General features: G+C 41.3%; 1 protein-coding gene across 3 annotated transcripts in view; it reads right to left on the bottom strand.

Moving 5' to 3' along the window:
- The window catches only part of HTR4 (5-hydroxytryptamine receptor 4), a 341914-nt gene extending 319404 nt beyond the window's left edge, over positions 1-22510 (bottom strand). For all 3 annotated transcript variants that reach the window (XR_011363343.1, XM_069972453.1, XM_069972462.1), the window contains exon 1: positions 22278-22510. The gene's annotated coding sequence lies outside the window, so the exon portion shown is untranslated. The remainder of the gene's footprint in view (positions 1-22277) is intronic.
- Between the last annotated feature and the right edge of the window lie 396 nt (positions 22511-22906).

The raw sequence follows: 22906 nt of genomic DNA, 5'->3' as shown, positions 1-22906 counted from the left end.
TTTGCTTCCCCCAGTAGTATACAGACCCCTGTGTGCTCCCCCAGTTATATATAGACCACCTGTGTGCCTCACAAGTAGTATATAGACCCCCTGTATGTTCCCCCAGTAGTATATAGACCCCCTGTGTGCACCACCAGTAGTATATAGACCCCCTGTGTGCTCCCCCAGTAGTATATATCCCCCCTGTGTGCTCCCCTACGTGGATATAGACCTCCTGTGTGCTCTCCAAGTTGTATATAGACCCCATTCTGCTGCCCCAAGTAGTATGTAGACCCCCTGTGTGCTGCCCCCAGTAGTATATAGACCCCCTCTGTGAAGCCCCAGTAGTCTATAGCCCCCTGTATGCTCCCCCCATTTATATAGACCCCAGATGTGCGCTCCCCAGATGTGCGCTCCCCCAGTTAAACAGACCCCTGTGTGCTCCCCCTCCCATATAGTATATAACACAATAAAACAAACACTTATACTCACCTGGGTACGGGAGTCTCCTCTTCTCTTCACTCTTGTGGCCGCAGGAAGGGTTTTCCCTGTGATCACAAGAGGCCGCACTCCCCTTGTCCTGGCGCCGATGCTCCAGTGATGTCACTGGAACGTCGGCACCACAAGGACAAAGCTGCCACTTGTGACCGCAGGGAAAGCCCTTCCTGCAGCCACAAGAGTGACTGACAGGAAGGGAGCCAATGGCTCCCGCCCTGTAAGTGCTGCTGCATGTAACTATGAGCGCTCATTACAAGTGCTCATAGTTACAGTTCAGATGGCAGCAGCGAGCGGGGCAGCAGCCCTGTCCAGCAGTCTTGAGCACAAGAGCAGGGAGTGGGAGCCCCCCTGGATGTTGGGGGCCCCCAAGCGATCGCTTGGGGTGCTTGGTGCCAAAGACTGTGTATACAGGAAAGACGTCTCGTCAAAATTCATTCTCGGCTTTAGCTTTAAAAGCCACATAAACCTTATTATAAAAACAGTACAAGAAATTGCACATACTTATAAAACAAGCACCATAACGAAAATTTTCCTTCTAAATATTAGGCTATGCTCCCACCACAGGGTCATAGCAGGAAAAAGGCGGTCATCTGTTAATATTGACGGCTGAAAATAACGATCATGATCGTTATTAGCAGTCGTCATTGTCCATAGACGTCCGCCTTTCCCTGATATAGGATGACACGGTCCTGTAATGGGAACATGGCCTAATCTGAGAGACAGATATAATCAAAAAATATTTGACAGCAAAATACAATTTAGTGGGCATATTGAACAAATATGCCCAATGACCAGCTCTGTGGCAGTTGCAGTTTTTTTCTTGTCTTTTCAAGCCTTCTGTGGTTAAAAAAAAACAAAAAAAAAAAACCTACTATAATGTGCTTGTAAAACTGCTATTTATGGACCCCTATTTATAGATTGGTAATTTATTTCTATGAAAAAATCTCCAGTCTTCCCATACTTATTAACTACTATATGCCCTGCAGGAAATGTTTTATTTTCAGTCTGACAGTGCTCTCTGCTGACATCTCTGGCCCAGACAGGAAAGGTTTACTATGGGGATTCATAGAAAACAGAGACAGAGTTCCTGTCTCGGCCAGAGATGTCAGCAGAGAGCACCGTGTCACACTGACCAATAAAACAACGTTTCCTGCAGGGCATATAGAAGTAGATTACAAATCTATATAACTTTCTGATATCAGTTAATTTTTGCTGGACAACCCCTTTAAGTTTTTTTAAAAAAGGAGCAATGCCATGAAGCTAACAAATCAAGGGCATGCAAGGGTGTGGAGGAACATAATAAAGAAGGTATACTTACCTGTCCACGTGCCCCTGTAGCGATTCCTTAAGGTTATCCAACAGCTGCCGGCCTCCTGCAGCTCCTCCAGCTGCAATGTCACATACTCGCCTAATGGACTGCCTGGTCAGTCAATGAGTGACTGAGGCAGGACACCTCTGCAGTCTGACTGGCTGAGCAGGCAGTCCCTAAGCCAGCTGTGGATTTTTACATTTACAGACTTTTTACTTTTTTTTTTTTTTTAATTTAAATGCATAAAGCCCTTGCAAGCTTAGGCCATGTTCCCACTACATAAGTTCCGTGTTAATCACGCCCATTGATAGCCGTGATTACTACGGAACTTATGTAGTGCTGCCTTCTAAGGAATCCCGTCCAGAGTGTATACACATGGTATACACTCTGGCCGGGATCCCTAGAGGCGCCCCAAGAAACTGACATGCTATTCAATAAAGAGCGGCCGTAGAAAACCCTGTCAGTTCACACGATGGAGCGTGCAGCTAAGGCCGCACGCTCCATTGTGTGCAGTGAGGAATTCGGACGCTGGAGCGCACAGATGCGCCCGAATTAGAATTCAGCGTTAGTAAAGATCATCCGGCCGGTACTGCGATACTAGCTGGAATGATCTTCTCAGACACCGGCTGTTCCGTGACCCGGCCCGGCCACGGAACGGACGATGTCTTACAAAGTGTGAACATAGCCTTATACTGTACCTATGTTTTCTTTATGGATTCAGAGTTGATTGATGGATTCAGAGTTGAGCCCCAGTTGAAGGACTAAGTCTGATGTGCCATATATTAATTACTCAGTAAGTTATAGACAGGGCTAGGGTGTTTTGTTTGACCAGTTGTGAAAATCATAGCTGGTTCACTGAACTTGGGAGATCCTGTGCCATTGTGAATTAAATTGTAACTGTCATTTAGAAACAACTTTGCAGAAATCAAATGTACAAGTGATTTTAAGAAACTCTGCAATATTGTTTATTAGGCAAAAGATTGTTTTTTCTGTACTCAAAAGCTGTTTTCCAGCCCCGTCCCCTATCTATGGAGGGGGAGAGGTCAGGGGGAGATGTAAGCAGGGAGAGGGAAGAAATAGCCTGTATATCATGGGTCTCCAAACTGCGTCCCTCCAGCTGTTGCGAAACCACAACTACCATGATGCCTGGACAGCTAAAGCTTTGGATCTGGCTGTCCAGATCATGATGGGAAATGTAGTTTTGCAACAGCTTGAGGGCCGCAGTTTGGAGACCCATGCTGTATATAGTAGCCCGCACAACACAACATCCTGCAAACTTTCCTTTACCAAGTTCCCAGACCAGCACTGAGCAGTCTAACCTGTGAATTCAGTGTTTTATGTGGCCAGACAGACAAATTGCAGGACTGGTTCCCTCCTCTTCCTACTCACTTCTTTCCTTAGCCCCTCCAGTCTTCATAGGTTATAATGGACTCAAACACATCTTCACTAGAGATGAGCAAACCGGGTTTGGGTTCGAGTCCATCCGAACCCGAACGTTCAACATTTGATTGGCTGGGCCTCCTGAACTTGGATAAAGCTCTAAGGTAGTCTGTAAAACATGGATACAGCCAATGACTATAACCACGTTTTCCACATAGCCTTAGGGCTTTATCCAACTTCAGCAGCCACCACTAATCAAATGCAGAACGATCGGGTTCGGTTGGACTCGAGCATTCTCGAGGTTCGCTCATCTCTACTCTTCACTTAACTCTGCAATGTTTCCCTTCATTTTATACAAACGAACACTGGGCTTAGTTCATAAAAAATATAAATGATATTTATTATATATACACATTGGTACCAAATACATATTACATTTCATTGAAGTAAAATATAAAAAAAAATGACCACAATTATTAAAAAATTTTTTTTTCATATAATATATATATATATATATATATATAATAAACCGGTGTCAGCAGGTATACCTAATCATAGAAAGTGCAATTTATAATCGTAACTTATGTCCTAACTTCTATCTTAATATGTTGCACAGGGATATATATATCTCTATCAGGGAGCTAAAAGGTCTTCTAATATCCCATATGCTTACATTTAGTCTTAAAGGGATCTAAAATCAGCATACTATTAACATCTAGTTCTATTGCACTTACCCATGCTGCCAGAACACCAGAAACAGCCATCCCTATGTACGTTTCGTATCTTCCTCAGGGAACGGTTGAACTCGAGCAGTCTCGAGGTGCGCTCATCTCTAGTCTTCACTTACCTCTGCAATGTTTCCCTTCATAATGAACAGAAGTGAGGGGGGAGGCTAGAAAACAGCTATTCGAGAACTTAAAGAAACTCTTGTCACATAAAACCTATACCAGAGATGATGATGATGATATTATTATTATTATTGATATTATTATTATTATATTATTATTAATAATAATATTATTATTATTATTAGACTCACAAAAACATTAAAACACGACTGTATTCCAAAGTGAGCACTTTTTTGAAGGGGGGGGGGGGGGGAGGTATAACTCCTAGCCTTGACACACCTTACCCTACCCCTTCTTGGTACCAAAACAATACCATTATATTAATTCAGTGAGAAAGACCACCAGGGCCAAAATATTATTTCTAGGCTAAGCAGCCTTGCAGTACAATCAATCATTTACTTAATTTTACGTTTACACAGATAAATAATTCACCCAATCAATCGTTTAACGATTTTGAAGCAACGATTTGGTTTTTATAATGACCAGCATTTAGACGAATAAAATCGTAAGAAAAAAATAGTTATTGTGATCGTTTTTAAGATTGCTTTAAGCCCATCTTTTATATAGGGTAAATCGATAAAAGACTGTTTACAGGAAGCGATCTGCGAATTTTCAGCAAACGACGATTTAAGAACATATTGAAAGATCAAAATTAACGATTTCTTGCTCGTCGTTTGATCATTTGCTGTGTTTACAGCATACGATTTTCGCTCAATTGCGATTGTTTATGCAAAAATTTGAACGATAATCGTTCCTTGTAAACTCTACATAAAAGACTATTCAATTCATAATTCAATTTGTAATTTACAATTCATAATTTTACTAACTCAGTTTATGTAGTTGTCAAGAGAATCGGCAGGGTTAAAAAACGCCCTACCTATGTGAGCAAAGAAAACTGAGCATGTGCACCTCATTATCCTGATCCCCGCTGTTCTATCCCCTATGAGGCCTGCCTCATTAAAGGATAATATCATATGGCACATAGGCAGTCGAGGGTCTTTGAACTCTCTGTTCCATCTCTCTGATGCTTTGTAAATATGTCCATGATCTACTTTAAGGGATGTCAATCAGCAAGATATGCTAGTACTATGCAAACATTATGGGATTGCAGCAAAATATATATTTTCATGGTAACACTATGTATCTACCGCAACTTCACATTTCAGTTTCGATATGAATATGTGAACAGCAAAGATGATGGAAACAACTAAACTAATAGTCTAAAAGTATGTTGACAAAATTATTATTTACAATGCAAATTAGTTCAACGTTAATTGAATCTCTAAAAATTCCCCCTAATTTCATGCAGTTCTTTAAAAAATTTAAAGCTCATATTTATTTAACGTTGTATCAAGCGAGTAAGAAATGTTTAAATAATAACTGAAAAACCTTTGGGTCTCTGGCTGAGCGATTTAGTTCACCTCCAACCCCAAACACAACAAACGCTGTGCAATGGAACCAGCTCTGGCAAAGTAGTGGTGGTGGGAGCACATTACAGTAAAAAAAAAAAAAAATTTAGAATACTCCTTCAAGAGCTTAAATGGGCAATGTCCTAGAGAAGGGGTGCCAAACTCAAATACATAGTGGGCCAAAATAAAAAAAAAAATATATATAAATAAATAAAATGCGGTGGTCCTGGCACTGTCAGAGCAGCATGTGGTGTTCCTGATACTGTCAGTGATGTGCGTCTCCCAGCGCTGTGCACTATAATAAATTATGAGATAAATTGCTATGATATGATTAAACCCCAACCCATGTAATAGCCAACCCCCCAATTTTGCCCCATGTAGTAGCCAACCCGACCAAAATTGCCCAACATATTAGCCAGCCCATCCAATAGTGCCCAAATAGTAGCCAGCCCTCCCCTGTAGTCATAACTCGGACGAGATGACAGCAGGGTTTCCCCCATAAAAGTCTATGAGATCCGTGTTTTTCATGGATTGCACAGATCTGACATCTGTGCAATCCGTGAAAAACATGAATATGATCTAATCAGTGTAATTTAAAAAAAAACAGATCCGTGAAAAACACGGATAAAAAAACAGATGTTTTTTTAACGGATCACAGAGGCAATGACAGGCTGAATTTTTTCATACAGTACACTGCAAAACCAGAAAAAAAAAAAAAAAAGTGTGGTGAAATGGAGAAAAAACAAAACAAAACAAAAAAAAAAAAAAAAAAAAAAAAAAAAAAAAAACATGCATTCTGTTTATTTGGGGGGTATTTGTTTTTACGCCGTTCACCCTGGGGTAAAACTGACTTGTTATACATGTTCCTCAAGTCGTTACGATTACAACGATATGTAACTTGTATAATTTTTATTTTATCTGATGGCCTGTAAAAAATTCAAACCATTGTTAACAAATATATGTTCCTTAAAATCGCTCCATTCCTAGGCTTATAACGCTTTTATTCTTTGGTCTATAGGGCTGTGTGAGGTGTCATTTTTTGCGCCATGATGTGTTCTTTCCATCGGTACCTTGATTGCGCATATGCAACTTTTTGATCACTTTTTATTACAATTTTTCTGGATTTGATGTGACCGAAAATACGCAAATTTCCACTTGGGATTTTTTTTGCTTACACAGTTTACCGTGCGAGATCAGGAATGGAATAAATTGATAATTCGGGCGATTACGCACGCTGCAATAGCAAACATGTTTATTTATTCTTATTTATAACATGGGAAAAGGGGGGTGATCCAAACTTTTATTAGGGGAGGGGGCTTTTTATTAATAACACTTTATTTATTTTACACTTATACTAGAAGCCCCCCTGGGGGACTTCTAGTATATGCACACTGATCTCTCATTGAGATCTATGCTGTATAGTTATACGTCATTACGGCGCTGACCCCAGCCGGTCAACGCCGGACCCCAGGGATGAAGCTGCATAAAGGATTCAGATGCAGCTGTCAACTTTGACAGCTGCATTTGAATCCATAATTAGCGAAGATCGGACTGTGTCCGCTAATTGCCGCGGCCCCGGGCTGCATGTGGCACCCGGGCTCACAGCAGGGTCGCTGCGTGGCCCCTCTCTGAACCCCCCCCCAGGCAGCCGCAGGGCGTAAATATACGCCCACGGTCGTTAAGGGGTTGAAGGGGAACTCCACATAAGGAAAACAGGTTTTCTATTAAAAGTACATTAAAAAAGTTATATAGATGTGTCTATATAATGTATTACCATATCTGCACGGTTCTGCCAAACTGGTAGCTGTTTGAAATCCAGGAAGTGAAGAAGAATGGCCTCTGTGCCAATTCACATTGTCTCCTACTCCCACCTTAGGAGACAAAGATTCCATGCTTCTGTCTTACATTGTGTGCATTTGCGTTGAGTGCAGTCTGATGAAGCAGACAAGAGGCAGGCAATCCCTGAGTGATTCACCATCTCTGACCGGCCAGAAGCAGCTGCTGCACTGATTTTCCTGCAGAAGTGTGCAGTGAAATTAGGGCTATGTTCACACATGTTGGAGTTTTATTGCAGTACTGCAGCGTATCACAAAAATGATGCAGTAACACAAGTAAATTATGCTAAATTGCAGAGAGGATCAGAGGCGGCACTGCCAATCCCACCTGGAAACAAGGCATAAACAGTATATCCCATGTAATATAATATCGGATAAACTACTTATTGAAGGGCTCAAATTCAAAGATAAAAGTAAATTCAAAAAGTTCTTTACTTTATTCCAATATCAGTGTTACAGGTAGAGAATACAGCGTGCTGTGTGGCGTTACAGGTAGAGAATACAGCGTGCTGTGTGGCGTTACAGGTAGAGAATACAGCGTGCTGTGTGGCGTTACAGGTAAAGAATACAGCGTGCTGTGTGGCGTTACAGGTAAAGAATACAGCGTGCTGTGTGGCGTTACAGGTAGAGAATACAGCGTGCTGTGTGGCGTTACAGGTAGAGAATACAGCGTGCTGTGTGGCGTTACAGGTAGAGAATACAGCGTGCTGTGTGGCGTTACAGGTAGAGAATACAGCGTGCTGTGTGGTGTTACAGGTAGCGAATACAGCGTGCTGTGTGGTGTTACAGGTAGAGAATACAGCGTGCTGTTTGGGTGTGACCACAATGAAATGTTAAGTACTGCAAATAATTCAGTAACAGCAGTGAAACAGCAATGTGTGAACACAGCCTAGATGTTCTGCAACAGATCTTGGCGGAGAATGGGCAGGGTGGAGGACCGTGAGGGAAAGCATTTAATTCTGGAACCAGTACTGCATTCTGGGAACTGCTCAACCAGAAAGTTCAGAAACACAATACAGAACATTAACACCCAAAACAAATGAATTTTTGGTCGTTTCAAAACTAGGATAGATAGAAAAGCAATGCTATATTCTTCTGCAGAAGTTGTTTTTTTTTTTTTTTTTAAACCTCTACCTGGAGTTCCCCTTTAATGGTGTTTTAGTGGTATGCTGGAATCTGCACTACTGCAGCCCTAGTGCTGAATCAAGCTTTCTGAGAAAGGCAAACTGACCTTGTAGCCAATTACATTTCACTGACACACTGAGCTGTTACTTCCAAGGAGAGAGGAGTAAAATTCTCTCAAGTTTGATATTTCACAACCTCATCTTACATCATAGATTACAATGGGTAACATAACATTACCAGAAGGAAAACTCAAAGCAGTTGGCTGGTGAATGATATAGTAATTTGTCTAGTTTAGTTTTCTGCAATATATTCATTAGAAGTTATATACAAAACAATTATCTTATAGTGAAAATTATGTTCACTTCCTAGTATGCTTTAGTGGACTAATGTAGGTTAAAAAACCACCAACCTGTAGTCAAACTTATGTGGGATAACGACATTATAGTACTAGTTCAGGTCATGCTAAATATATTGTATTGCAGGTTGTATTATAGCATTACTAATATTTTTACTGACAAAGCACTACTCCACTTTACCATGAATCGTTTTATTTTTTTGTTTTTAGTTTTAAAGGGAAAAATTATACACACACATTCCCTAATGGAGTTATTCAGGATTTGGTAAACATGCCACTCTTGTCTAAAGTTTGTGTATGGTATTGTAGCTCACTTCCTTTGAAGGTAAAGGAGCAAAGTTACAGTACCACAATCACAACCTGGAGACAGTTGTGGTTATTGCTTTTGGAATAAAGTGTGTATTTTTTATATTTATAAATCATGGATAAAGTAAATATGCTTGGATGATGAAAATATTATTGCTTAGGCTAGGTTCACACTGCGTTTTCAGCATCCGTTAAACGGATTAGTTTTTTTTAACGTCCAGAAAAATAGGGTCAGCAACGTTTTTTGGTCCGTTTTGGTCCACCAAAAAAAAAAAACGGATCCGTTTTTTTATAATGGAAGTCAATGGAAAAACGGATGCACACAAATGAATCCGTTTTTTGCAATCCGTTTTTCATGCGTTTTTTTGCAAAAAACGGATGCGTTAAACGGATGCTGAAAACGCAGTGTGAACCTAGCCTTATACTGATGTTAGTTTGGAAATATTTATCATTATTCAGTGCAATGTGTATTCTTCTTTGACTCCTGTAAAGATCCAGCGGCTCCTAAACATGCTGTAGCAGTCCCTCCTTCTTAAAGGGGTTATCATGAATTAGAAAGGCACGGCCATTTTCTTCCAAAAATGTGCAGGCATGTTGTGTGTGGTATTACAACTCAGCTCCATTTAAAGATTAAAATAATTACTTAAAGGACAAACTCCCACAAAAATTTTTTTTTGCTCATTTAACACACATTACAAAGTTATATAACTTTGTAATGTGGTTAAATACCCGGCCTGGCCCCCTTCCCCCACTTTCGGACCCCCGACCCCCCACCCCGGAAGTTAAGGAATGTATACATTACCTATTACGATCGTCACGGTCCTCTTCTCCGGGGCGGCATCTGGTGACGACGACGTCAGAGCCGAGGGGCGGTCCGGGTCTTCTTCCTCCTCGGCGTCTTCATGCAAAGTGAATGGGGATGAAAAGGCTGCTGGTGCACATGCGCACCAGCAGCCTTTTCATTGGCTGGAGCGCATCACATGGCTTCCAGCTTGCTCAGCCCTGATTGGCTGAGCTGGCTGAGCTTGCTGGAAGCCATGTGATGCGCTCCAGCCAATGAAAAGGCTGCCGGTGCGCAAGCGCACTGGCAGCCTTTTCCATCCCCTGGACCCGGAAGTTGGAGACATCGCTGGATGGCGGACGGCGGCGACGGAGAGGCGGACGAATCGAGTGGCGATCGTCACCGGAGAGATGGTGAGTATGGTGTCTGTGTTTTTTTTTTTTTTTGGGGTACCGCGGGAGTTGTCCTTTAAAATTGATTTTGTCTTGAGAAGAGAAATTTAAGGGGAGATATGATTAACCTATTTAAGTACATAAATGGCCCATCTACAAAAAAAAATATGATAAAACAAAAAAGTTCAAGGTAAAATCCCCTCAAAAGATGACACTTCCTCCAACCTGGAGAAAAAAAGAGTTCAATCTCCAGAGGCAGCAGGTTTTCGTTACAATCAAACAGGATCTGGTCACAGCAAAAACAGTGCACAATTTGGCTATGTTCACACAACGTCAGAATTAATGAAAAGGAGGCAGATTTTCAAATAAAATAAAAAAAAGGCCGTTTTTGCCGCAATTTAACTGACTGCAACGGCAATGCATTGAAATCAATGGGAAGACGGATGTCTAATGCACACAATGCATTGAACATGATCATTATTTTTTGACGTCTTTCGCAAACAGCGGACTTTTTTTTATTACTAGTTCACACACAGTTTTTCTTTTGTCACCGTTCTTTCTCCGTCTTTACTATGAAATTCAATGTACTTTTCAATTAAGACACACCCAATTAGTCCAGTTAGTAACCCCAAACTAAAATAATGTACAAACACCAGTCATTGCACTAACGGGAGGCCAGGCTGCTAAATAACGTCATTTTAAACAGAGCTGAAAAAACGGTGTGTGAACAAAGCCTTTAGATCAAGCTTAGGCATGTTCTTGGAACAAAATAATGTTTATGCTGAAATACAGAATTTGTCAATCCATACATACCTCTTCTCTTTATTCATTCCCTCCCTTGGTTAAACCTAATAAACATATGCCTTTAACCCTTTGAGGACCAGGCCCAAAATGAGCCAGTGGACCGCGCAAATTTTGATCTTTGCGCTTTTGTTTTTCCCTCCTCCCTTTCTAAGAGCTCTAGCACTTTGTTTTCTATCTACAAGGCCATGTAAGGGCTTGTTTTTTTACCAGAATAGTTGTACTGTGTAATGGTGTCTTTCATTTTACCATAACATGTATGACAGAACCCCAAATATATTATTTATGAAGATATAAATAGGTGAAATCATAAAAAAGAATGCAATATGGTAACGTTTGGGGGGTTCCTGTGTCTACGTAATGCACTATATGGTAAAAGAGACATTGCAGCCTGCCCCCACCTGCTAAGAAGCGCACTCCGCTCTGGAGCGCGCTTCATAGCTCAGTATGTCCAGGGTTGTCTGGGCACAGGCTTCCAGGACATACCGGTACGTCCTAGGTCGTCTAGGGGTTAAACCTTATGTAACTTTAATAGAACTGAGCTGCAAAACCACATCCAAACTAAGAAAAAAACTGAAAGAAAGCGGCCATGTTTTCTAGGCCTGAATAACTCATTTAAAGGGGTAGTGCGGTGGTAAAAAATTATTCACAGACAAACACACATTACAAAGTTATAAAACTTTGTAATGTTTGTTATGTCTGTGAATGGCCCCCTTCACCGTGTCCCGCCACCCCCACCCGTGTACCCGGAAGTGTGGTGCGCTATACTCACCTGTCACGTGCCGACACCAGTCTCCGATCTTCAGCGAGTGACGTCTTCTTCAGGCGGACGGCGAACAGCTCCGACTGTCCCGAATGCCGGCCGCCCTCTGCAGCGTCATCCGATGCTCAGCCGCGATTGGCTGAGCACAGTTGTGACGCGGCGGAGGGGGGACGGGCGGCAGCGACTCGGCCGTCTGTTCGAAGATGACATTTGGCACAAGATGGCGGAAGGCCCTCGACATGGATCAGGTAATGTATAATGCACCACACTTCCGGGTACACGGGTGGGGGTGGTAGGACACGGGGAACAGGGCGATTCACAGACATAACATACATTACAAAGTTGTATAACTTTGTAATGTGTGTGATTCTGTGAATAATTTCTGAGCGCCGCACTACCACTTTAAATAATTTTAGGCAAAAATTGAGAACGACTACAATTTTTAAGCATTGAAATGTCTACACCCTGTGGTAGTTTTAAGTTCATGCTGTGTTAAACTATATTTCATGGCAGTGAATGAATGGGACACACTGTAGACTATGACAACAACCTTACTCCTGCTATACAACAGGGTGCATTCAATACATGTCTTAAATAGTCTGGTAAGCATTTACATTAGCAACATACTGATTTGGTTTCAGGGTGTGTTCACATGTTGCGATTTTATTAAAGCGATTGTTTCCTTTATGTGTGTCCTTTATTTATGATCTCTTCTTCGCTCTCATTTTTAAGAACTTCAATTAAAAACCTGAACATGTCCTCATTCTTGCTTGCTCCCCATTCCAGCTCGCTGTAAACGTTATTAAACGCACTAACAGCAAGCGGGGGAAGAGGGTCAGGCGATCGTTAGCGGAGCCCATAGTAGATAGCGCCGCAGTCTGCTGCCGCCGCTCCTATGGCTCGGTGTTACAGCAGCACATAGTTACTATCTGCATTGTTGGTCGTTCAAGTTTAAAGACAAAGATCAGCCAACTTGCAAGATTGTTGCCTTTTAACATTACTATTACACAAACCGATAATTGGCCATAACGGTGAATGAAAATAAAAACAATGTGTGAATGGATGGGGTAAAAAACATATTTTACAAAAACGGGTGGTAAATAATAAGCATGTTTATTATATGGATGGTTGTTCTCAATTAGAGAGGATATTCTCTACATTGTAAGCACTGTCGCCCAATTTTCTGTTGACTTCAATGGAGCAGTTATATTGAAAATACTGATTTTAATCTATTTTAAAAAATTACGGTGTGTGAATATAGCCTTAAAATGTGCTTTATTATGATATTACCAGAATACAGTATGTAAGAGACATAAGAATGAAACAATTTATAAAGCGGCTCACAACAGTTTTTGACATAAATTGCACAGCCAAATTATGTCGAATAAGAATGTTAAAGAGTTAATCTGAAAAGTGACAGCTAAATGGAGGTGATTTTTGTGAAAGCCTTACTTTTCTTAAAATACAGAATATTTGCCATTTTTTTAACACTTAAAAGGGCATGGCTTTGGCATAAAAAGGGGCATGGTTTAATTACAGTGAGGTGTTAAACACATTATATTAAAAAGTTGTGGTGGCATACAAACCACACAACAAAAAAGTGCAATAAAAACAATATGGACAAATTCTTTACACGCTGCAAGACAATTTAAAACATTTTGTGCAACTCGAACAGGCTTCAAGGTGAAAGTGCATACTTGAAAAAAAAAAAAAAGAAAAAAAAAGTGTGAAAGGTAGCAAATGATAAAATAAGCGGTGAGTACAAAATTACTTTACCTTCTGTAATTAAAGACAGTCTTTTGCATGCAGGCCTAGGTGTCTGTACTTTTATTATATGATATAAATGTTTATATTTTATTCATAAAATTTCCATTGGGGAAGTGATGGAGAACAGGAAGCTTATGAACAGCAGGACCTCTACTGTCAGATCAGCAGCGGCAGGGGATCAGAAGCAGTTGAGTTCATGTTCTTAATTTTTTAAAGTAACATCTGCCATGTTGTTCCCACAACGTCTTTTTTAGGTGAAAAAACGGCCGTTGCTTGATAATGAAACCAATTAATAATGGTCATGATCATTATTTAAATCTAATAACGCCCAATGTTTTAAAAATAACATCCGTTATTTTACCAAAAAGATGTTGTGAGAACATAGTATAAAACATTAAAGGGGTTGTCCGGTGTTCGGCATTTAATTTTTTAAACATATTGCTGCTGGGGCATATAAAACAACATGTTATGCATATAGAACAAAACATGTTGGGGGAGATTTATCAAACATGGTGTAAAGTGAAACTAACTCAGTTGCCCCTAGCAACCAATCAGATTCCTCCTTTCATTCCTCACAGACTCTTTGGTAAAATGTAAGGTGGAATCTGATTGGTTGCAAGGAACAACTGAGCCAGTTTCACTTTACACCATGTTTGATAAATCTCCTGCACAGTGTTTGTTTCACTGCTCAGTTTACAAGACAGGCTCTCCTGTATTTGCTAAGGATCCTTGTGTCTACACATTGCAGATGCTGCTGCCAAAAGTGATGTAGAGGGAATGGAGATGTATAGCCAGTGCCCTTTCAGCTCATCACTGATACAAAGAGTGGAGTGAAACCATTCTGCTGCAGCATTGAAACCAACCAGTTGCGCCTATGGCTCAAGGACAACACTGATGTGATTTCAGCATTACGGGATTAGCGAGTCTCATAAATGACATTTTAAAACAATATAAATAACTAACTTTTTTGTCCCATGGCAGTCCCTTTAAATCCACCTTGTTTATTTTTCTGTTAAATTTTATTTGCTGTCCAGGGTTAAAGAATAGACTGCCATAAATTGAAACATATTGACAGATTTGCAAGGAAACTTTTACTGTCACCATATGTGCGCACTTTCAGCTACCTCCACTTCTAGATAGAAACAAAAGTCCAAGATCTCATATGCACAAAATTGCCCTGTGTGAACTTTTGCTAGAATGTTAAAAATGAAGTGCCACAATGTAGCTTGTACTGTAAATAAACTCACCTGCCAGCCGAATTGCTGCATTTAGGACAATGAACACTGGGGAGTAGTACTCATACTGGCGAGACACTGCTTGTACTTGTTGCAGAGACAGCATCTGGGCACTGCCATATGCCAGCACTTATTAAATCAAACACTTGGATATGTGCAAACCTCAGGGGTTAGTTGTAGATGACGAGGAAAGTCAATACACAAACATTACTATGCCTCTGTGTGTCAGCTTTTAAGGAAGTCACCTTTATTACCTATAACCCAGGTATAACCAACTATGCTTTTCTGCTTTCTACAAAACTTACATGTACTGTAAAATAAACTAAATATCACAGTATATATAGCAGAGAATGCTTCCCACAGGATGCAGGAGGCTGAAACCACTAACATTGCAACTGCAAAGCCACAAATCATAGAAAGAACCCAAATAATAGAGACTGCGTGGGAGAATATACCATAAAAAAGGGAGCACTGGGGATATGTAGAAATTCTTTAAATATAACACACTCTATTATGTAATTTAATGTGTCGCATGGCACATCTTTTAGTTGTATATGCTCATTTAAAAATAAAAATGATAATAAATTTCTCTATTTATCCAGACTAATTGCTGGGAAGAGGTTAATGAAAAGCCTCAGTATTTATGAAATGCCAGGAAGTCAAGTGATGCCACCTTATTTTATTGGTGCCAGGCAGCTAGACAAGGGAGGCACTGCCTCTTAACATGCAATAACACTAAATGAAAGTGCAGATTAAAAAAAAAAGAGCTGCTAATGCTGCCCATACTCCATATATAAATGATAAATCCTTCCATGTTTATTCATGGCCAGACAGAGAATCATTCTTTAAAACCGTAAAAGAAAAAAATTGGTCTTAATTTCCTACAAAATTCTTCTAAATCAAAATTTTCTGGACTAATAGTAAATTGAGTAAACCCCCTGTGCAATCAAGAATGCCCAGCCCTGCAGACATGTCAGCCTACCAGATGGTCAATGGCACAGTATGCATCGCCGCACACTTAGGCCGGGTTTACATATGTCTGGCAGTGCGGCGGCGGCGAAGGGAAACGCATCATTGAACTGACCCCATTGTTTTCAATGGGATCGTTCAAAATGTGCGGCGGTGAAATAGTGGCCGCCGCATCGGCGGACCATCGGTGCGTTAGGACGCATCTTGCAGCGTCCTGACGGACCGCCGCTCCGGCGATGTGGCGCCGCACCAATTCAATCGAATATAGCGCCGGATGCCTCGCCGGGCAGGACGCATGCCGTTCGGCTCTGGCATCCGGCGTTCAGGAAAATAGCAGCACAGTGTAAAGAAATAAACATCTCTCTCCCCCTGTGTGCTCTCCCCCTCCCCTATAGTCCCCCCCTTGGTCCCCCAGTAGTATATCGCCCCCCCTGTTGCTCCTCCAGTAGTATATAGCCCCCCTGTTGCCCCCCCCAGTAGTATTTACCTTCCCTGTGCGCTCTCCCCCAGTAGTATATAGCCCCCCATGTGCACTCTCCCCCTTCCAATTAGCCCCCCTGTGCACTCTCCCCCTCCCATATAGGCCCCCTGTGCGCTCCCCCAATTAGTATATAGCCTCCCTGTGTGCTCTCCCCCAATAGTATATAGCCCCCCCATGTGCGCTCTCCCCCTCCCATATAGCCCCCCTGTGTGCCCTGCCCTTGTAGTATATAGCCCCCCGTGAGCTCCCCCAATTAGTATATAGCCCCCCTGTGCGCTCCCCCGCAAATCCCATTGAAAAGGGCAGGAAAACATACTTGGAAAAAAAAAAAAGTCAACTAATGAGAGCAACTTTTGACAACTGATGGTTTTTAATGAAAAGAAGGATAGAAAAACTGATGGCAACTGATGCAAACTTATATATGTAAACCTAGCCTTACATTCTCTGGGCCAGGCACTCTGAAACCAGCCCATTGAATGTTGAGTGATGGGGCATTTTAGGCGGGTGGGGAAGGGGGGGGGGGGGGGGGGGTTCCTGAGCTTAGATCAGTATAGTAACTTAAAGAAATAAAAATCCTAAACTATAACAATCTGTAAATAGTACAGAAGAATCTGCAATTTTTCACTTTATACTTACTTGCATTCCCCAGCTGTAAACTTGAAAACGTGAGCATGCTAATGCATAAAGATGTCTAGTAAGTTTAGAGATATAATGGGGAGGACTACTTAGACTCCTGCATTTGCATACCTATAGTAGGGAAATGCGTGTGGGTAAAAGAATAAAATAAAAAAATAAAAAGACTTTCAATAGGCGTCTTAAGCTTTTTACATATTCCTGTAGTTTAGAGGGGTTTCAGAGGTGCCAAAGTCTTTTTAAAATTATTAGCAATTCCCCATGGTGCTTCTGCCTCCATTTAAAACCGCATAAAGGGGGTCTCCTGTGTAATCAATAAAAGGCTGTCACACATCGTCCTTTACTTGCTAGCTTACTGACGTCATTTACTTGCTAGGATTGTGCTGTAGACATTATTTTTGTTTGTACCGGGTTCAAAAAGCAAGTTCAAACTAGATTTGCATTTCCAGGGAAATACATAGTTCTTGAAAAGAGCGCCCCTTTACCAGTGACTTTCTTTCAACTTTAATCCTGGGTGCCGTCCCTTTAAGAGCGACTTGGGTCCCATCCCTTTAAGAGCAACTTGGCTCCCGTCCCTTTAAGAGTGACATGTGTCCCTTTAGGAGCGACGTGGGTCCCTTCGCTCTTAAAGGGACCCAGGTCGCTCTTAACGGAACCTAGGTCGCTCTGAAAGGGACCCAGATCGCTCTTAAAGGGACCCAGGTCGCTCTAGCGACATGGAACTCTTTAAAAGCATTATGAGTCCCATACCTTTTGGAGTGACTTGGGTCCCTTTAAGAGCAACATGCGTCCCGTCCATTTAAGAGCAACTTGGGTCCCATCCCTTTAAGAGCGACTTGGATCCCTTCCCCTTAAGAACAACTTGGGTCCCTTTAAGAGCGAAATGGCTCCAGTCCCTTTAAGAACGACTTGGGTTCCTTTAAGAGCAACATGCGTCCCGTCTGTTTAAGAGCAACTTGGGTCCCGTCCCTTTAAGAGCTACATGGGACCCTTTAAGAACGACATGGCTCCCGTCCCTTTAAGAGCGACTTGGGTCCCTTTAAGAGCGATCTGGGTACTTATAATGGTAAAGATCATTGCTCAGTTACCATGACAATCTTACTCATGTCAGTGAGACAAAATCGTTAAGGATCTTCCATATATTACATCATCTATTGGCCAATAGTGGGCATGTGACTGTGGATGGTGTGATACATTGCCTGACGAGACCTTAGAGTTCCTATTGGCTGCTATATTTCAGCTATTTGCATATGTGCTGTGATTGGCAGTTAGCGGTTAGAGTGTGGCCATTATTTGCAAGGGGCCATTATTTTCTATGGGAAATTTGGGGTCTTTAAACGTAAATTTCTTAAAAACGACAAATCCAATCAAAACGAAAAATAGATAGCACACCACACACTGCCGAGGGCTTTGAAACGCAGTTTCAACGGAGTCTGCGTGCAAAGCGGTTCGGGCAGAAGGATTACAATATAGTGCTTTTCAAGTACTATAACTATGGAATCCAATAAATATTAAAACATTGTAAATAGTTGTATTTTTGTTGACCAAACTAAATACTTCTTCCCACTGGTCTCATATAACAGTATAAAAATCATCTGCAATAAAAGCTGTTTCGTAATCCGCACAGAATATCTAATTATACATGGAAGAAGAATGGGGAATGACAACCACAAGGAGAAAAACAGATCACCTCTCCAATGATACAACCAAAGATAAATAAAATATTATAGTAATAAAGGGCAGTAAAACAATATTGCTGGACATCATTAGAGAAGTATAACAAGAACTCAAAACAGGAAGTGCTATTTATACTATATGAATAGGAAATATAGCTGTGAACCTGGTTTACCACATACATTCACAAGCTTGGTTGTAGTGTTGTACTCAGATAGGAAAACAGATAAAACATAATAAATATGCAAGTGTAACAGTGGTTTTATTTTGCACTGATTTTTTAAAATTAATCCTTTCCTAAATTCAAATTGAAGCTACTTTCTAGATAAAAATGTCCTACAATTTCAATGCTATTGAGTCTGTGTAAGTCATTTATCTTTTAGGTACCAGAAAACTCAGTCAGATACCTCTGTATTTTTTACAGAGAATTTCTGTTCTTCCCCTCCCTTTTCTCAGTGTTTGAGTAGCAGGGAGGGGAGGTGGTTATACACAGCAGACGACAAGAGTGTTGAGAGCGTATATAGAGGGCAGCTCATACAGACTGTAGAGAGGGAGGGAAGTACACCAAGGGCAGTATACATAGAAAAATCACATGGACTATGTACAATTGTAGAAAGAAAGCAGACTGCAGACTTCTGAGCACACACTCAGCCGGTATTACTTAAAGAAAAATCAGGCTTACTTAAAAAAAAATATTTTTTTATACATTTCTAGGTTAAACACCACAACTACAGAGCTAGAAGAAAAGAAGCTGCAGAATTGTTATTCTGTGTACGTGCTAAAACAGACGACAGGTCAGGAGAGGTCACATGTACTTTTTCATACTAATCTATTAAAGTCCCCGAGACACTAGAAAACAAACATCCGTACCTGCAAATTTTAGCAGGATCAGCCAGTTGGGAACGGGTTCCTTCCAATTCTCCCAAAGAGTTGAACTAATCAACTCTGTGGAGCCACATGGTTCTTTTTGGTAGCCAAACCAAAAATCAAAATTACTACATTAGTTATTACTTTAGTAATAAAAAAAACATTTTGGCTGCTTTTTTGACCATTTTAGTCAACATCTGGTCCATTTTTTTAAATTTAATGCATCATCAATTTGGCACACAGTTCTGGTGTAAAGTAAGCCAGCAAAAAGTTGTTCCCAACTCAGTCTACAGCTGTAGACCTCACATGGTCACTGGTCAGGCTTCATTGTAATCCAGAAAGATGTGGTGCACAGACAGGGATGGTCTTGGTTTAAACTGTTCAAATTGTCAACAGGTACCTGCTAGTTGGAGACCCAGCACTCATTAACCATTCACCATCTATCAGCTATCTTTCTGTCTATCTGTGTAGCCAAGTACGAATAAAAGATGTTGATGGGACCATGCCCCTGATTTGACATGGTTTGAAAAAGAGAAGCGGTAAGGCAGTATGAGGGTGTGTGCACACTACGGAATTGCCGCGTATAACATGCGGTGTATTCCGTCGCTCGTCCCCGCACGCGGCGGCGCGCATTTCTGCCTGTGTCATAGACACTGTTCTATGCAAGGGTGGATTACGCATTCCGCCGAAAGTAGTGACATGTTACTTCTTTCGTCGGATAGTGGAATGAGCCGGCCCATATAACGGTGTGTGTATAGAGCCGGCGGAAAGGCGCGCGGACAGCCGACGGAATTCCGCGGATATTATCTGCGAGAATTCCATAGTGTGCACGCACACTCAGACAGCGCAAGTCACACTGTACACAAGTGCTAAACTGCTAGATCGGGGCTTGCTTACAGAGCCTATTACACGGCTCAATAATTGTGCAGCCAGGGCTGTATGAACACTGCTAGATTGTTTGTCTAGCCTTTGCTTTAATCAGCCATCGACCACATATCTTCTGGGAGATGTGTGGGAGCTGACAGATTGTTTTTTGACAGGTATTAAGTGTCGATCGGCCCACAATGGAGCGTTTCCTCTTGTTTCAGCTGCTGTCCTTACTACACAGGGCGATATTTGATTAATTTGGGCCTTATTACACAGGGCGATATTTGCCCGTTTGGGAGATAACTGCTCTGCTTAATAGGACCTTAAGATTTTGAAAATGTTTATAATAACATCTCAATGTTCACATTTCAAGTGCATTTTTGCCTTAAATAAACATAGCCTATGCAGGATGCAATAGTTACTATATGAGGGTTTCCTATTAGTACATAAAACCTGCTGATATGGTACTACTAGGGGAAGAGATACAGATTCCAGCAATGATCTTTTCTCATTGGCGTCTCCCTCTTTGGCAAAGGAAATCTGTAAATTAGCCTGTTTGGTGCACTGGGTGCCTGTAAGGCGCCAGACTGGTAAGATCTGGGCCTTGGAGGGAGACATCACTAGTTGCACAAATGACAGACAAGCCGACGGCTAATCAGAACAGTGCACCGAGGGGTCAGGCAATGCCCCCAGTGCACCAAACGGCCCAGAGTACCATTTACATATCTCCTTTCACTAAAAATGCCCAAAAATAGGCAACACAAAGGAAGATCATAGCTGGAATCTGCATCTCTTCCTCTACAGGTACAGATCAGCAGGTTCGTATGTAAGAACATGCTGATGGTTTCCCTTTAAACTAACAAAATAAAAAAAATAATAAACACAATGTTGGCTCCCTACCTAATATTTACTCAACTTTCAGTTTTATCTACACACAGGAGCCATTACACCTCATTAGGAAATATACAATAAAGGAATAATTTCAAATCACAATGTAATTCCATAAAACATTTCTATTGTCATTACGTATGTCGATTACTCTGTGTTTCTGGTTATTTAATAAAGGAAGATTGTCTTGAAAGGAACAAAAGAATTTTCGATTACATATACAGTAGCTGCTCATCACTTACTGCATGCTGGAATTAGACTAACATTTAACAGCGGGTGCTGGGGGGGGTCTAAAAAGAAATACAATAATCTTATAACAACAATGATGATGACAATAATAATAATAATAATGGCAACAATAAAGCTGTATGATGAGAAAAAAAAAAAAAAAAAAAAAAAAATTATTATATATATATATATATATATATATATATATACACACACACACAGACTACTAGAACTGGCACTTCCAGCCTGGACTTGCATAAAGCAAATTTATGAATCTGTGTATTGATTTTGCTGGTGTACTACTCACTTTATGATATAGTCGTCACTAATAAGTATGACATCACATGTCAGTATCCCCCCTCTGATAATACGTAATGTGGGTGCAGTGAATGCAATATGTGTGTGTGTGTGTGTGTGTGTGTGTGTGTGTGTGTGTGTGTGTGTGTGTGTGTGTGTTATACAATCCTGTACCATAATAAATAGCACATAATAAAACCAATATATCCAATGCCCTTACATAGTGAGTAGCACATCAGGTGTTCTAGAACATAGCAGAATATATAGCTGCCTGTGACTGCAGATGCACGGAATCCCATCTCCCTATATCCACACATGTGCAGGCAGTTCAGATCAACCTGAGGAGCTTACACTCATATGACCTCACAGACTGCAGTGGAGATTTCTTATCCTATGACACAGTTCTCACAGCAGAAGTCTGAACAGGAACCTGTTATTTTCTTGGAGGGCTGAGCACAGACAGCACTGTCACTTTAAGAGCAAACCAAGCCTGACATTCCATGAGAAGTAATGAAAGTATACAGGACCCCAAGTCTATTGAATGTCATGAATGCAGCCCCTTTAAGGAGCACATGATAAAGCAGTCTTACCATTGCAGTGTGGGTGCAGAGAGGAGTCCCAAATGCATGTTACCACTGGCTCCTAGCAGTCCTCATCCTTCCCTGGACTCACGTGTGGCTGTACATAATGTCCGCTCACTTTCCTCCCTGCTTTATCCCTGCAGTCTCCTCATTCCAAGAAGTCCACATTAACCCCTGCCGTCCCGTCCCTCAGGAAGTTCCCAGCACAGAGTACCTGGAGCTGTGCCGAGACTAGTGCACTGGCAGCTGACTGACTGAGCCTCCACTGCCGCCTTGTATACACATTCATTCAGCCCGCCAGCCAATGGGAGCGCAGCAGTGCAGAGACGATGCTCAGTGGCTTTCTTATTCGTCCACTGACTTAATCAGGGCTGAAGTTGCTTTCTTACTCACTTGCTTCTTATTCACAGCAAATGGAGTTTCCTTATATTACTGGTTTCTTCATGAAGACAGCTCATCTTATATTCAATTACATTGAACTCAAATGTCCTGAGGGGATACAAATGAAATCAGCCTGGAAACACTAATAGTTGGCACAGATAGGCTGGCAGCAATGTGGGCACCACCAGCCAATCTGGCGTTATTACGGGCAACCTGCGGTGGTTACGGGTAATTTGGGAGTAAACCGCAATTATTAC

Source organism: Dendropsophus ebraccatus, chromosome 1 (assembly GCF_027789765.1).
Source record: "Dendropsophus ebraccatus isolate aDenEbr1 chromosome 1, aDenEbr1.pat, whole genome shotgun sequence".
In the NCBI taxonomy this organism is placed as follows: domain Eukaryota; kingdom Metazoa; phylum Chordata; class Amphibia; order Anura; family Hylidae; genus Dendropsophus; species Dendropsophus ebraccatus.
This window is presented reverse-complemented; position numbering and strand designations above follow the sequence as displayed.